The sequence below is a fragment of the Vicia villosa genome, linkage group LG6 (assembly GCF_029867415.1).
Source record: "Vicia villosa cultivar HV-30 ecotype Madison, WI linkage group LG6, Vvil1.0, whole genome shotgun sequence".
Lineage (NCBI taxonomy): Eukaryota > Viridiplantae > Streptophyta > Magnoliopsida > Fabales > Fabaceae > Vicia > Vicia villosa.
Genome location: NC_081185.1, coordinates 125,981,060 through 125,994,805, shown reverse-complemented (window position 1 = coordinate 125,994,805; position 13,746 = coordinate 125,981,060).

The following is a 13,746-nucleotide window of genomic DNA, read 5'->3' as shown; positions in this document are numbered from 1 at the left end:
ATAGTGAAATGAAATGTGAAGTGAACAAGGTGAAGGAAGTGATGTTGTGTTAGATTATGATGAAGTTGCAAATGAGATTGTGTCTAAAATTAGGAGGAATTTCTCTGTAGTACAAACAAATAGCAAAAGACATTATTGAGGGTGATGTAGAAAAGCAATACAATTTGTTATAGAGGAACTTTGCAGATTTGAGGAGGATTAATATTATGGATACTTGTAAGATTAATATGGAAAGGGTTGGAGTAACACTATTTCCAAGATTTGGTAGTTTTTATTTTGGCTTTGATGTACTTAAGAAGGGTTTCAAAATAACTTCCAGACCATTTATAAAAGTTAATGGATGTCAACTTAAGGCTAAGGATGGAGGTATTCTTCTTATTATTGTCCATAGAGATCCAGATGACTAATACTTTTCCCTAGCTTTTGGTGTTTGTGAAACTAAAACAAAAGAGTCATGGACGTGGTTTCTTACTTTACTATTGGAGGACATAGGTCAAGATAAAATATGGGTTTTCATTTCTTACTAACAAAGGGTAATTTACTATTATTTAAATGTTCTTTTTTATTCATGTTATTTAAGTGTTATTTTTTTTCTTAAATTTTTATTGTTTTGCAGGGATTAATCCATGTATTTGAAGAAATGTTTTAAATGGATGAGCACAGGCTTTGTCTTAGACATTTATAGGCCAATTACAAAAAGAAGGTTGGGGGAGGTACACTCATTAGGGACTTGATGATGGGATCTGCTAAAGCAACACATTTACAAGCTTGGGATGTTAAGATGAAAGAAATGAAGGTTATTAATGTGAAGGATTGGGAGTGGATATCCAAAATACCTACCAATAAATGGTTTAAGCATTCTTTTTTTTTTTTAAAATGCGATGTACTATTGAATAATATGTATGAAGCCTTTAATAGCATAATTTTAGTTTCTAGAGACAAACCAATTTTAACCATGTGTGAATGGATAAGAAATTACTTAATGAATAAGAATTCTACTTTAAGAGAAAAGGTTGATAGGTGGCAACATAGAATAATGCCTAAACTTAGGTATAGATTAGATAAGGAGGATAAACTTAGTGGTAATTGGATTTCAAACTGGTTAGGTGAAATACCATTGAAGGTTGAACATATTCATACCAAGCATAGTTTCATTGTTGACACTTTGAAAAGAAATGGTACTTGTAATTTATGGGGAATTACTAGGCATCCCTTGTAGACATACGGTATCTGAATTAGGGTATAGGAAACAAAATCCAAAATACATTGTGAATGATTATTAATCCAAGAAAACTTATATAGCATGGTATAATTTTAATATAGTCTTATTAATGGACCAGAGATGTGACATGTGGTTGACATAGAAGAAATGTTACCTTCAAAGTACAAAAGAGGTGATGAAAGGCCAAATAAATTTAGGAGGAAGAAACCTAATATAAACCCTAATAAGGTGTAGCGGGGAAAAATTGAAACCAAAACCATTGATTGACTTGACTCATTATTTTAATAAAATTCGCCACCGCGCTTTATTGTTTCCAATGAAAATGGGAAAAGAGCGAAATAAAACCTAAAGAAATTTTTAAAGCAACACATAGATATTAGGTATGGGGGTTGATTATGCAAGGGGAAGATGTAATCACCCTTCACATCAGTGGTACTCCATAGGAACCTTTTTGTATATCTGTGTAAAAGAAATTGTATGCAAAAGAAAGTTTGGTTTGGTTTTAAAATTATGCTCGGCACATTTTGTGCCTACATACCTATTGAGTACAATGGATAATTCAAAGCATTTGTAGTTCTATTCAAAAGGAAAACAAAAAGTTTTGTTTAAAATTGGATAGACTCTTTGTCATCATATGGGAGAAAACTCAGCTAATCATACTCGAATATGAGAACAGATGGATTCTTTGCATCACAAGTGAAAGAAGGGCTCCAACTTGGACAAAATCAACAAGTATGCCACTAATTAACTCTTTCAAGTAGAAAAAAATCAATCATATCAATCAATATCAAGATATTAGGGGATTACATCTTTACCATAATGATTACTCATGCCTAAACTTTTTTAGAAAAGGATTTTAAAAGAAAAGCCACAAAGGGAAAAATATTTTTGAAAAAAAAGTTATATCAAAGAAAATTTTATTTAAAGGGTTTGCAAACATAAGAAGATTTTGAAAAAGAGAGAGAAAAGTTTTGAAAATTTAAGAAGATGGGAGGAGATGAAGGGACTATCCTAAAAGCATAAAATAAAATATAAGGTAAGGAAAGATCTAACCAACAAGAATCCAACACTTGACATAAATAAGTCAATGTAGAGTTCCCATCCTTTGGATTAACAAACCAAGCAAGTATGCTACCAAGTACCAGATGAAATAAGCCTCATATGAATTATGAATCAAGCAAAGTCTTTATTATCTCAAAGATTCAGTGAACCAGATGATCTTTCTTGAGCTCAACATAACATCCTTATATGAATAACTTGCAACCAAAAGCCTTGGAAATGCACCATAAGAACTTAAGACAAAAATTGGCCATAGTAACAGTTGTATTCAGAGCAATTCCAATCACAATGACTTGGAGTAAACCCCAAGGACTTCAGACAAAATATGGAATTCAAAATAACCTTAGAGTAAACACCAAAGACTCCTGAATATCAATAACATAAAGCCAAAGTATCAAGGTCTTAGTCCAATAGTCCATCCTCCAAGCATAGGGTATAGTAACCAAAGTCCAAGTCCTTATTAAGTTTTTTATGGTTTAGCCTTTATTAATGATTTAAGAACAAAATAAAAGTCTAAATGGACAAAGAAAAAGTACAAGCAAAAGTAAATATGAGAATGGATGCTAAAGATGTAAAATAAAGCCTAAAAATAAAGCAAAGTAATAGAGGAAACATAAAGTAAAAGATAGAAGTTAGTGATTAGAAGTTGATTATTGAAGTGAATGATCAATAATGGTTGAATAATGAACTTAGGTCAAAGTTAATAAAAACTCATTAGAGGATTGATAAGATCAAACCTCCTAGCAACAATAGATGACTGTGTAGATCACTTAGTACTTCAAAACTTAATCTTGCTTATTTTATATATAATTGGTCAGAAAGATCAAAACACTTAAGTGAAATAATATATGAGTTTTCACATCTTCAATTACTTTCGATGTTGATCTTTGAAATTGATTTGTCTTATTTTTCTCTCAATATTGGAATTTGATCAAATTTACTTTTTGATAGCTTCTTGTTTGACAATGCTTATAATTAATTATGCCTTATTCAATTGTCATAATCAAAAACCTCATAAGAGCTTTAACCTACACAACACATTAAACCACACATATAACCATTATATTTTCCTTGTTACCACTTAAAATGAGCCTTAAACCTACAACCAAGCATGCAAACACAAATGTTGGCTTCAAGCCAAGTATATTGATCTCCAAGCATTAAAAACAAATCACACTTGGATTGTTACCACTTCCTCTGACAAAAGGGTTATTTGATGCAAATAGATTTACCAAATTAAGATATATGTTTCTAGTTCTACTAAAATATGCAAAACATGCATGGTTGCTAAAAGGTTACAATAAAGCTCAAGGAATTGATTATATGGACACCTTTTCTTCTATGGAGAAATTAACAATAATGAGATTATTATTGACCATTGCTTCTTCATAAAATTTCCATCTATAACAAGTAAGTGTCAATAATGTTTTCCTCCATGGTGATCTTGATGAGTAAGTATACATAAAGTCTCCATTTGGATTCATTTATACTTCTCCAAATCAAGTATGCAATCTTCAACAATATTTGTATGGTCTTAAATAAGCTAGCCATCAATGGTTCTCAAAATTATCCACCTTACTCGTTTCCATCCACTACAAGTAATCTAACTTTTATCATTCATTATTCACCAAGAAATTCAATAACAAACTCACAGTTCTGCTTATCTTTGTGAATGACTTAATTTTACTAGGTAATGATCTTGATTAGATTAATCTCATAAAATGTAAATTTGACAATGCCTTCAAGATTAAGAACCTTTGCAATTTAAGACTTTTTTCTAATTATAAAAGTTGTAAAATCAACTATGAGAATTACCATTTGTCAAAGAAATTACACCTTGAAATTGCTACATGATAATAACCTCCTTGCTACAAAACATGCAATAACTCCAATGGTTAGATCCTCCAACCTTGCAACCTAAGTGATTCTCCTCCCACTGATCCTACGGAGTTCATAACACTCATTGACTACTTACTTTGTTTAACCACCACTAGACTTGATCTCATATACTTTGTACAACAATTGAGCCAGTTCATATATTCTTCATTATTAGCTCATATGAAAATCGCCACTCGGGTATTAAAATATATCAAATTATCCTCTCGTAAAGGATTATTCTTTTAATATTTAGATAAGCTTCAATTCAAAAAATTTAATAACTCAAACTAGGAATCTAACATTAACACTAGAAAATCAACAAAATGTTATTGTGTTTTTACTCATGATTCACACTTTTTATGGAAATAAAAAAAATAAATCACTATATCTAGATCTTCTTCAAAGGATGGGTACATGACTCTTGATTCCATTGTGTGTGAACTCCAATGAACAACTTCTTTAATGCTGGATTTTCATATAACATATGCTTCACCCATTGTCTTTCATGAGAGAATCAAACATATTGATACTCATTACTATGTTGTTAGAGATAGGTAAGGTTGCTCATGATATAATTCACCGAGCGAACCAAACTGAACTAAACTAAACCATAGTAAAAGTCCACTCTAATAGAACAGAACCGTTTCAATTTACTCCGAATCAAACTGAACCAAAATTATTGAATTGGTATACTATTTAGAGATTCCAATTTGTTAGAAGACAATTTTTCCTAAACTGAATCATTTGTTAAAGAATCGAAACATTAAACTATTTTTGATTTTTTTAAAAATAAAATAAAACTTTTTATAGTATTTTTTATTTTTCAGTTTCGGTTTGACTCGATTTTAGTTTTTGTTCGATTTATTTATCAAATGGTTCAATTCTAAAACCAATTATACAATATGATTCGGTTCACTAATCAAATATAATAGTTTAGTTAATTTTAATTTCAGATCAATTCGGTTCACAATTTTTTTAACAGACATAGAGATAAGCTCAATGCCAATTTGTTTCAACTTCTTCTAATTTCTAGCTGAGCACAATATACATACAACTTGACTTAACCACTAAATCCTTAATTATTTTCTAGTAACATTTTATTTAAGCTGAAAATATCTGATAACTACTTTTCCGCGGATTTTAGAATTAATCCAGATATCTTACTAGTTGTTTTACTTATCATTATGCTCCCTCCCACAACGAGTGATCAATTTAGAATAAAATGATGTCTCAAAATAAATTATTCATTTCAATTTCCAATACACTTTTTCAATTCTACCATCTAATTAATAAAAAGTTCACAATTCTCAATACATGATAAGAGACATTACTATAGTAAAAAGAGTATTCTCTCTCTCTCTCTCTCTCTCTCTCTTATCTTTTTTACGTTTTTCTTAATTTGTGTGAAATGGTATGCTGAGTCACTCATTGTGGAACGGAGAGAGTATGTTAGTTGCACTAAAATAATTATGTTGGTTGCAAATATTTTCTATTCTCTTAATACAATACAAGCCTACTATAAATGATTGTCTTATATAGAAATTGATTGAAAGAGTTCTTCAAAACTTTTACATGTTACTATATTCAAATTTAAAAATAGGGTAATGTTAACTTGTGCCTCAAGGACACAAATTAAAAAACTCATTTATAGAAACTTTGTCTTAAAAAAATAATAAAAAATTAATTTTTATATTTTTATAAAATCAATATCCAAGTTCCAAGATATTATTTCTTCAATTACTCATTCAGTCCCATAATAAGTGACCCAACACACCATTTCACACATATTAAGAAAAATGTATAAAAGTAAGAAAGAGGATGTTGTTTTTACCATACTACCTCTATCATGTATTAGAAATGATGAAATTTTTATTAATTAGATAGTAGAATTGAAAAAAGTGTATTGAAAATTGAAATGAATCATTCATTTTAGAACATCATTTTATTTTAAATGGATCACTCATTATAGGGCGAATGAAGTAATTCTTAACTTATGCTCTTAGAACACATGTAACATTACCCTTAAAAATAAGCATTACAATTCTTTACAAAGTCTTTCTCCATTTTTCCTTCATTCTAAAACTCTCTTCTTTTACCGTGTGATTGATGTAACTCTTGCCACCAACCACAAACAATTCGGATCCGCGCATGAAGGCACTGGCATTGTATTATTGGACGGAAACTTCCACTTTTGTCGTTTACAGTAAATCTATCTTCATCCACCGTCACTATTATCCTTGAACAATGGCGGCTAATGACATCATCACTCTTCAAATAAGATTCTGACATGTGTCACACAATGCCACAAGATAAAATGATTAACAGCATCATTGTTAAGGATAGAAAGGGAATTGCACAGCTAATTTTTTGTGTTGCGATTGGTCCAGTTGCACTTATAGTAAACACAAATGCAATAAAATAAAATATTATAAAGAGAAAAAGTTGAAATAGCATCTCATTTTTTAATAGAAAATGTGTGGATTGAGTTGAAGTGTGACTTGGGATAATAGAGCGTGTGGCTTTCACACTTTGACTGGATCACCCATGCCTTTAGGTGGACTTTGATTAGGACTCATCAAGGTCACTTTACTTTTAACAAAAAGTTTAATAGTGATTGTTATAATAATTTGTTTAAAATTGTAATAATAAAAACGATTAATTAAAAGTTAGTAGCTAACTTCAAAAACGTGTTTAATTAATTAAAATGTGTGTATTACTTGAATTTTAATTTGGTTGAGTCGATTGTTATTTTGTTGAAAAATAAAATTCTATGAACAGAGTATTTACTGTGTAGTTTGAGCGATTTTGAGTTTAAAAATGTTTTAAAAAACAAATACATAGGAAAAAATAAACACAATAACAATATAAGAATTTAACGTAGAAACTCTAAAATCGAATAAAAAATCATGATCATTGTTAAATGACAATCTAAGAATAATATTATGTGAATATTGTGAAAAAAAATCCAAATAACCATGTTTAAAAAAAAATTTACCCTAAAAACTAGGTTTTCGGAAAAATTACCTGTATGACCAGGTTTGGGAGGTGGTCTCCACGTAGGAGCCACCTCCAGTGGCGCCAACACCAAAAAACAGCCTTCTTATGCGCCACCTGGGGTGGCTTGAAGGTGCATTTTAAATGGTGAAGCCACCTTGGGTGGCGCCATTGTCTTGCCTTTTTTTTGTTTTTTTTGTTTTTTGTTTTGTTTATTTTTTATTTTATTTTAACATATTTAAAAAAATATTTATATTAAATAATAAAATAAGATGTTCGTGAAAAAACATTAATTCATTCATTAATTAAAAGGTACATTGAAAATAACCAATAGAAAAAAATAAACTAAAACATCTAAGAAATCACTACGGTTAAAACAATGTCATTGGGTCCATGCATCATTTGAATGCAATCATTGTCGTATTCCATGTTATCCCAGAAACTTATAGTTGCTCCGGTCACAGCATCAGTCCTTGTTTTAAGCCTCTTGATGCTTCTGATCTGTTCGCCGGATTCGTACTCCCCCTCTAAAAAAGGCATGAGAGTTAGTCCTCTTGAGTTGCTCGACGGAAGTGATATTCCAAAAGATCACCGGCATGGAAGGTTTGGCAGCAGAGAATATGACATGTCCGGTCTTTTTGTGATACTCCGGTTCAGGTTCGATACGCCATGTTGATCTCTGGGGCGGGGGCTCTGTTATCCGGTGACATCCAGATGAAATAATGCGAGACATTGTTGTGTTTGTGTGTTGGTGTTTGGTGTTTGTGTTTCTATGTGTTAAAATAAAATAAAAAAATAAACAAAAATAAACAAAACAAAAAACAAAACAAAAAAAAAAAAAAGAAGGCAAGACAATGGCGCTACCCAAGGTGGCTTCACCATTTAAAATGCACCTTCAAGCCACTCCAGGTGGCGCATAAGAAGGCTGTTTTTTCGTGTTGGCGCCACCGGAGGTGGCTCCTACGTGGAGACCATCTCCCAATCCTGGTCATATAGGTAATTTTTCCGAAAACCTAGTTTTTGGGGTAAATTTTTTTTAAACATGGTTATTTGGATTTTTTTTCGAATATTGTTACAACACATAAATCATCTTGATTTTTTCTTTACCCACCTCCCTATGGGGGTCACCCCCAGCGAAAATCCCAAAATACCACTGCTTCGGAAATGAACTTCCGAAGCGTTTTTTTTTTATTTTAAAAAATTTCCTTAATTCGGAAGTGCATCTCCGAAAACACCTCATGGGGGGTGTCTTCGGAGATGAACTTCCGAAAACACCTCATGGGGGGTGTCTTCGGAGATTAACTTCCGAAAACACCTTTGTTCAGATTTTGGGGGGTTTCGGAAGTTCATTTCCGAATTATGCAGAAACTGTGTTTTTTTTTATGTTTTATCTAAAACAGTCTCGCATTTTAATTAAACGTAAACGCCAAATAAAATAAGCAATAGATAAACTGAAAATACTAATATGATAAATAAACAAAAAAAAAATACTAATCTGATGAAAATAATATATACAAACCGAAAAAAATAAAAATAGTGTGCTAAAGATACAATCCGATAACAAAAAATATATAAACCCGACCACTACTGGGTGTGCCTAAACCTCTCGCCCTGAGACCTCCTCTGCCGCCTGTATGTCGCCGCACGGTCCGCATCAGTGACGATCATCTCCATCACGGCGACTGCCTCTGGACCGCCCCGCTCCACGATACCTCGACCCAACGCGTCCCGCCCAAGCATCGATATCCGCTGGCAGATCGGCATGAGATCAATGGCGTGATCATCCTCGGCCTGCTGGTTCTCCAGGATCTCCTCGTGTGCTGGCCTAGGAGCGCCGGGAATGTCGGGTCTCAGAAGAGGATGTGACACCCGGTAGAACCATGTGACGTATCCCTCCTCACTGTGCCATTCCGGGTGACCCGAGTGAGACGGTACTCCAGCGGTACCACATGATCCTCCCAATGCTCCCATATGGCAGTGAGCTGCACTCGGGTCACAGTGTCGGGAGCAGCCTCAAAGGGTGACCTGGGTATCCGCTGCACGAATCCGAACTGACGCATGCACCGCTCAGGGAGATATCGAACCATGATGCCGGTCCCGCAAGCCAACCAGCCAGAATAAAGTGCAATGCCGTCGAAGGGGACAATCTGAGCGTAGTCGATGAACGGCCTCCAGGTGACGTCGTCGTGCAGAGTGCGGTCCAGGTATCCACGGTATGGTCCCACCGCATCGTTCCCCCTCTGGAGATCGTATTTGGCGGCCCTGGGCAAGGCGTCCACGTACGCAGGATCGAGGTGGTAGCCGTGGATGCGGGAGAAGTAGGAGATGATCCAGCTCTGAAACAGAAACAAGATAATGTATTAAAATTAAATACGAAACATATATAAATAAATAAATACGATAATGTATTAAAATAAAACGTACCGTAAGCAGTGTGCAGGATCCGACCAACTGCCTCGTCCTCCAGTTGGAGGCCTCATTCAGCTTCTGGTAGAGATATGCCAGAGTAGCTGACCCCCAGTTCCACTGGTGAACGGTATCCAGGTCCATGAAATAGCGGAGGTAGGCCACGTCGACGTACCTGGCACTCTTGTCCACAAAGCATGCAGCGCCTACCACATGCATGTACCAGCACCGGAGAGCGCAGCCGCGGTGGTACTCCCTGAATAGGTCGTTACCCTCCTGCTCGCCCTCGGCCGCCGCGTCCAGGTGGAACTCAAAATAGAGGCTCAGTGTGTTGAACCGGACATGACACCCAGAAGTCGAGACGCACTCCAGGTGAGCAACCTCGTGCGGCATGCCCAAATAGTGCATCATCCACTCAATGGCCTCGACCCCCTGGATCCTGGAGTGGTCCAACAGCCACCCCCCGGACGTCATGCAAGGTGATCGTCAACTCCCCCACCGGCAAGTGGAAAGAAGACGTCTCCTTGTGCCAGCGCTCCACAAATGCCCCCTGCATGCCGGTGCTGATGGTGGTGTACCCGGTCATGCAGAGCCCGCTAAGCCCTGAACCTCGCACATGGTCGTTAAACCACTGGGCTGATGGTTTAAACAAACCGAAAATCTTCCTGGAGTGGTTCACCATTTTCAATGGCTCTCTCTCCTGTTATAAAAAAACAAATAAGCGAGAAATAAACGGTAAAATTATAAAAAATGGTGACAAATAAACGGCTAAGTTAAAAAAATTACCTCTCCCTCCCAGATCCGCCGAGCGACGTGATCCTGGTAGTGAATCAGTAGGGAAGTGTCAAAAGGCCCTCCCGGATAGCTATCCACCTCCTGCTCCTCCTCCTCCCCGACTGGAGGGTCAACATCCGGTATCACCTCCTCCTCATCCTCATCCTCCTCCTCTAGCTGGCGGGAAGAAGATACCCGAGCCAGCCTACTCCTAGAGCCTGAAGCAGATGAACTCTCCACCAAGTCCTGTGGAACGCGCACACGGCGTCCCCGGCCCCGTCCCTGGGTCGACGCCAGCTGCGCCGCCGCCCGCTCGCGTCTAGCCGACGCAGTCTGGGACTCCCTGCCCTGTCTGATGCGTGCTGGCTGGTTGCCTGACATGTTCTTGTAAACAATCGAAATCGATTAATATGCGAGACAAATGAAAAAACAAAAAAAAAATCCACTTCTGATACAGTTCGGAAGTTCATTTCCGAAACTGGGATGGAGGTGTTTTCGGAAATGAACTTCCGAAACACCCCTGCGCAGAGCTTTTCTGCAACCTTCAATGGCAGACCCAAAAAACCTAAACCAAAACTACTTTTATGCCTACTAAACATCCTAATATCAGTACTAACCTATCTTAATGTGATTTTTTCAGTTTCTAAACACCCTATTAGAGTTTATTCAAATAGATCTAAAACTTGAAAAAACAATGTAGAACTTACCAATTAGTGTTTGATGATGAGTTTGGAAGAAGACTTGGGAATGCTCTTTGATCTTACACTTGATTTTGGCAGAAAATTTGAAGAGGGGTTGTGTTTTGATTTGAGTTAGGGTAAATGAATGGGGGAGGGGGAGTGTTTTGTTAAATCTGCAGAACGCGCATTATTTCAGAAGTTCATTTCCGAAATGCTGTTTTCGGAAATGAACTTCCGAAATAAGACAATTTTTTCAAAAAAAAGGCGCTTTCGGAGATGCATCTCCGAAAACACCTTTTTCTTGCATTTCGGAAATGAACTTCCGAAGTCAGGGGTAGTTTGGGTTTTTCACCAGAGGTGGGCTAGAGAGTTGGGAGGTTGGCAAAGAAATTTTCATCATCTTGAACCACCTCAATGTCCCAATACACTCATACTCTCCAAAACAAATATTTAATTATTCCTCATAACGTATAAGAGAAAATATAAAAAATCAAATACAAGTTTATATTTTGACATGTGTTTTGTAATGAAGAATTTGAATTTTTTATATAACATGAATTCCATTTTTCTTTACAAAATTATGCGATGTGAGACTTTTTCAATAGATATATTTCTAACCAATCGCAACAAAAAGTCATCTGAATCGATAAAAAAAGTAGTTTGGTTGACTTTTAGAAAAAAATCAAAACAAACCAAATCAATACATTTTGTGTTGGTTTGATTGGTTTTATTTTTTACAAAATTTTTATTGAGTCATGCATAAACATGTATAAGACAACATAATTTTGTGATTAGTCATTCATATACTACCAAATAACAAACAACAATATCAATGTGTATAAGCTTCAACATTATTTCAACACTAAATAACAAAATAACTCAATTAACAAAATAACAATGTGTATTACAAAGTACACATACCTAGACAAAAACTATGCATCACCTGATTCGACAAAGAAACACTTCAATTCTATACTAGACCTTAAAAACACAATATCTCCAAAGACAAAAAAAAAAGCACCATCTACTTCTAGAAAACTTAATCACAACAACACCAAATGTTTTCATTAAAATCATGATATTTGGATATCTTTCATTAAAGCTCGTTACATTTCATTTTTAAAAGGAATAAATAAGATTTAAAAACATACCATTTTATTTTTAAGCACATATACTAAGAAAATTTCTTTAACCACGTTCCTATGGGGGTCACCCCCAGCGAAAATCCCAAAATACCCCTGCTTCGGAAATGAACTTCCGAAGCGCTTTTTTTTTAAAATTTTTTTCCATAATTCGGAAGTTCATCTCCGAAAACACCTCATGGGGGGTGTCTTCGGAGATGAACTTCCGAAAACACCTAATGGGGGGTGAATTCGGAAGTTCATTTCCGAATTATGCAGAAACTGTGTTTTTTTTAATGTTTTTTCTTAAACAGTCTCGCATTTTAATTAAACGCAAACGCCAAATAAAATAAGCAACAGATAAACTGAAAATACTAATACGATAAATAAAATCCAAATAATATATATAAGCCGAACCAAATAGTAATAGTGTGCGCAATATACAATCCGAAAACAAAAAATAAATAAACCCGACCACTACTGGGTGTGCCTAACCCTCTCACCCTGAGCCCTCCTCTGCCGCCTGTACCCCGCCGCACGGCCCGCATCAGTGACGAACGCCACCATCACGGCGACTGCGTCTGGACCGCCCTGAAGAACGACACCCCGATCCAAGGCGTCCCGCCCAAGCATCTCTATCCGCTGACAGATCGGTAGGAGATCAATGGCGTGGTCATCCTCGGCCTGCAGGTTCTCCAGGATCTCCTCATGTGCTGGCCTATGAGCGCCAGGAACGTCGGGTCTCAGTAGTGGATGGGACACCCGGTAGAACCATGTGACATACCCCTCCTCACTGTGCCAGTCCTGTGTGACCCGAGTGAGACGGTACTCCTGCGGTACCACATGCTGCTGCCACTCCGCCCATATGGCAGTGAGCTGCACTCGGGTCACTGTGTCGGGAGCAGCCTCAAACGGTGACCTGGGTATCCGCTGCACGAATCCAAACTGACGCATGCACCGCTCTGGGAGATACCGGACCATGATGCCGGTCCCGCATGCCAACCAGCCTGAGTATAGAGCAATGCCGTCAAAGGGGACAATCTGAGCGTAGTCGACGAACGGCCTCCAGGTGACGTCGTCGTGCATCGTGCGGTCCAAGTACAGACGGTATGGTCCCACCGCATCGTTCCCCCTCTGGAGAAAGTATCTGGCGGCCCTGGGCATGGCGTCCACGTACGCAGGATCGATGTGAAAGCTGTGGATGCGGGAGAAGTAGGAGATGATCCAGCTCTGAAACAGAAACACGATAATGTATTAAAAATAAATACGAAACATAAATAAATAAATAAATACGATAATGTATTAAAATAAAACGTACCGTAAGCAGTGTGCAGGATCCGACCAACTGCCTCGTCCTCCAGTTGGAGGCCTCATTCAGCTTCTGGTAGAGGTATGCCAGAGTAGCTGCCCCCAGTTCCACTGGTGAATGGTATCCAGGTCCATGAAGTAGCGGAGGTAGGTCACATCGACGTACCTGGCACTCTTGTCCACAAAGCATGCAGCGCCTACCACATGCATGTACCAGCACCGGAGAGCGCAGCCGCGGTGATACTCTGTGAACAGCTCGTTACCCGCACCCTCAGCCTCGGCAGCCGCATCCAGATGATGCTCA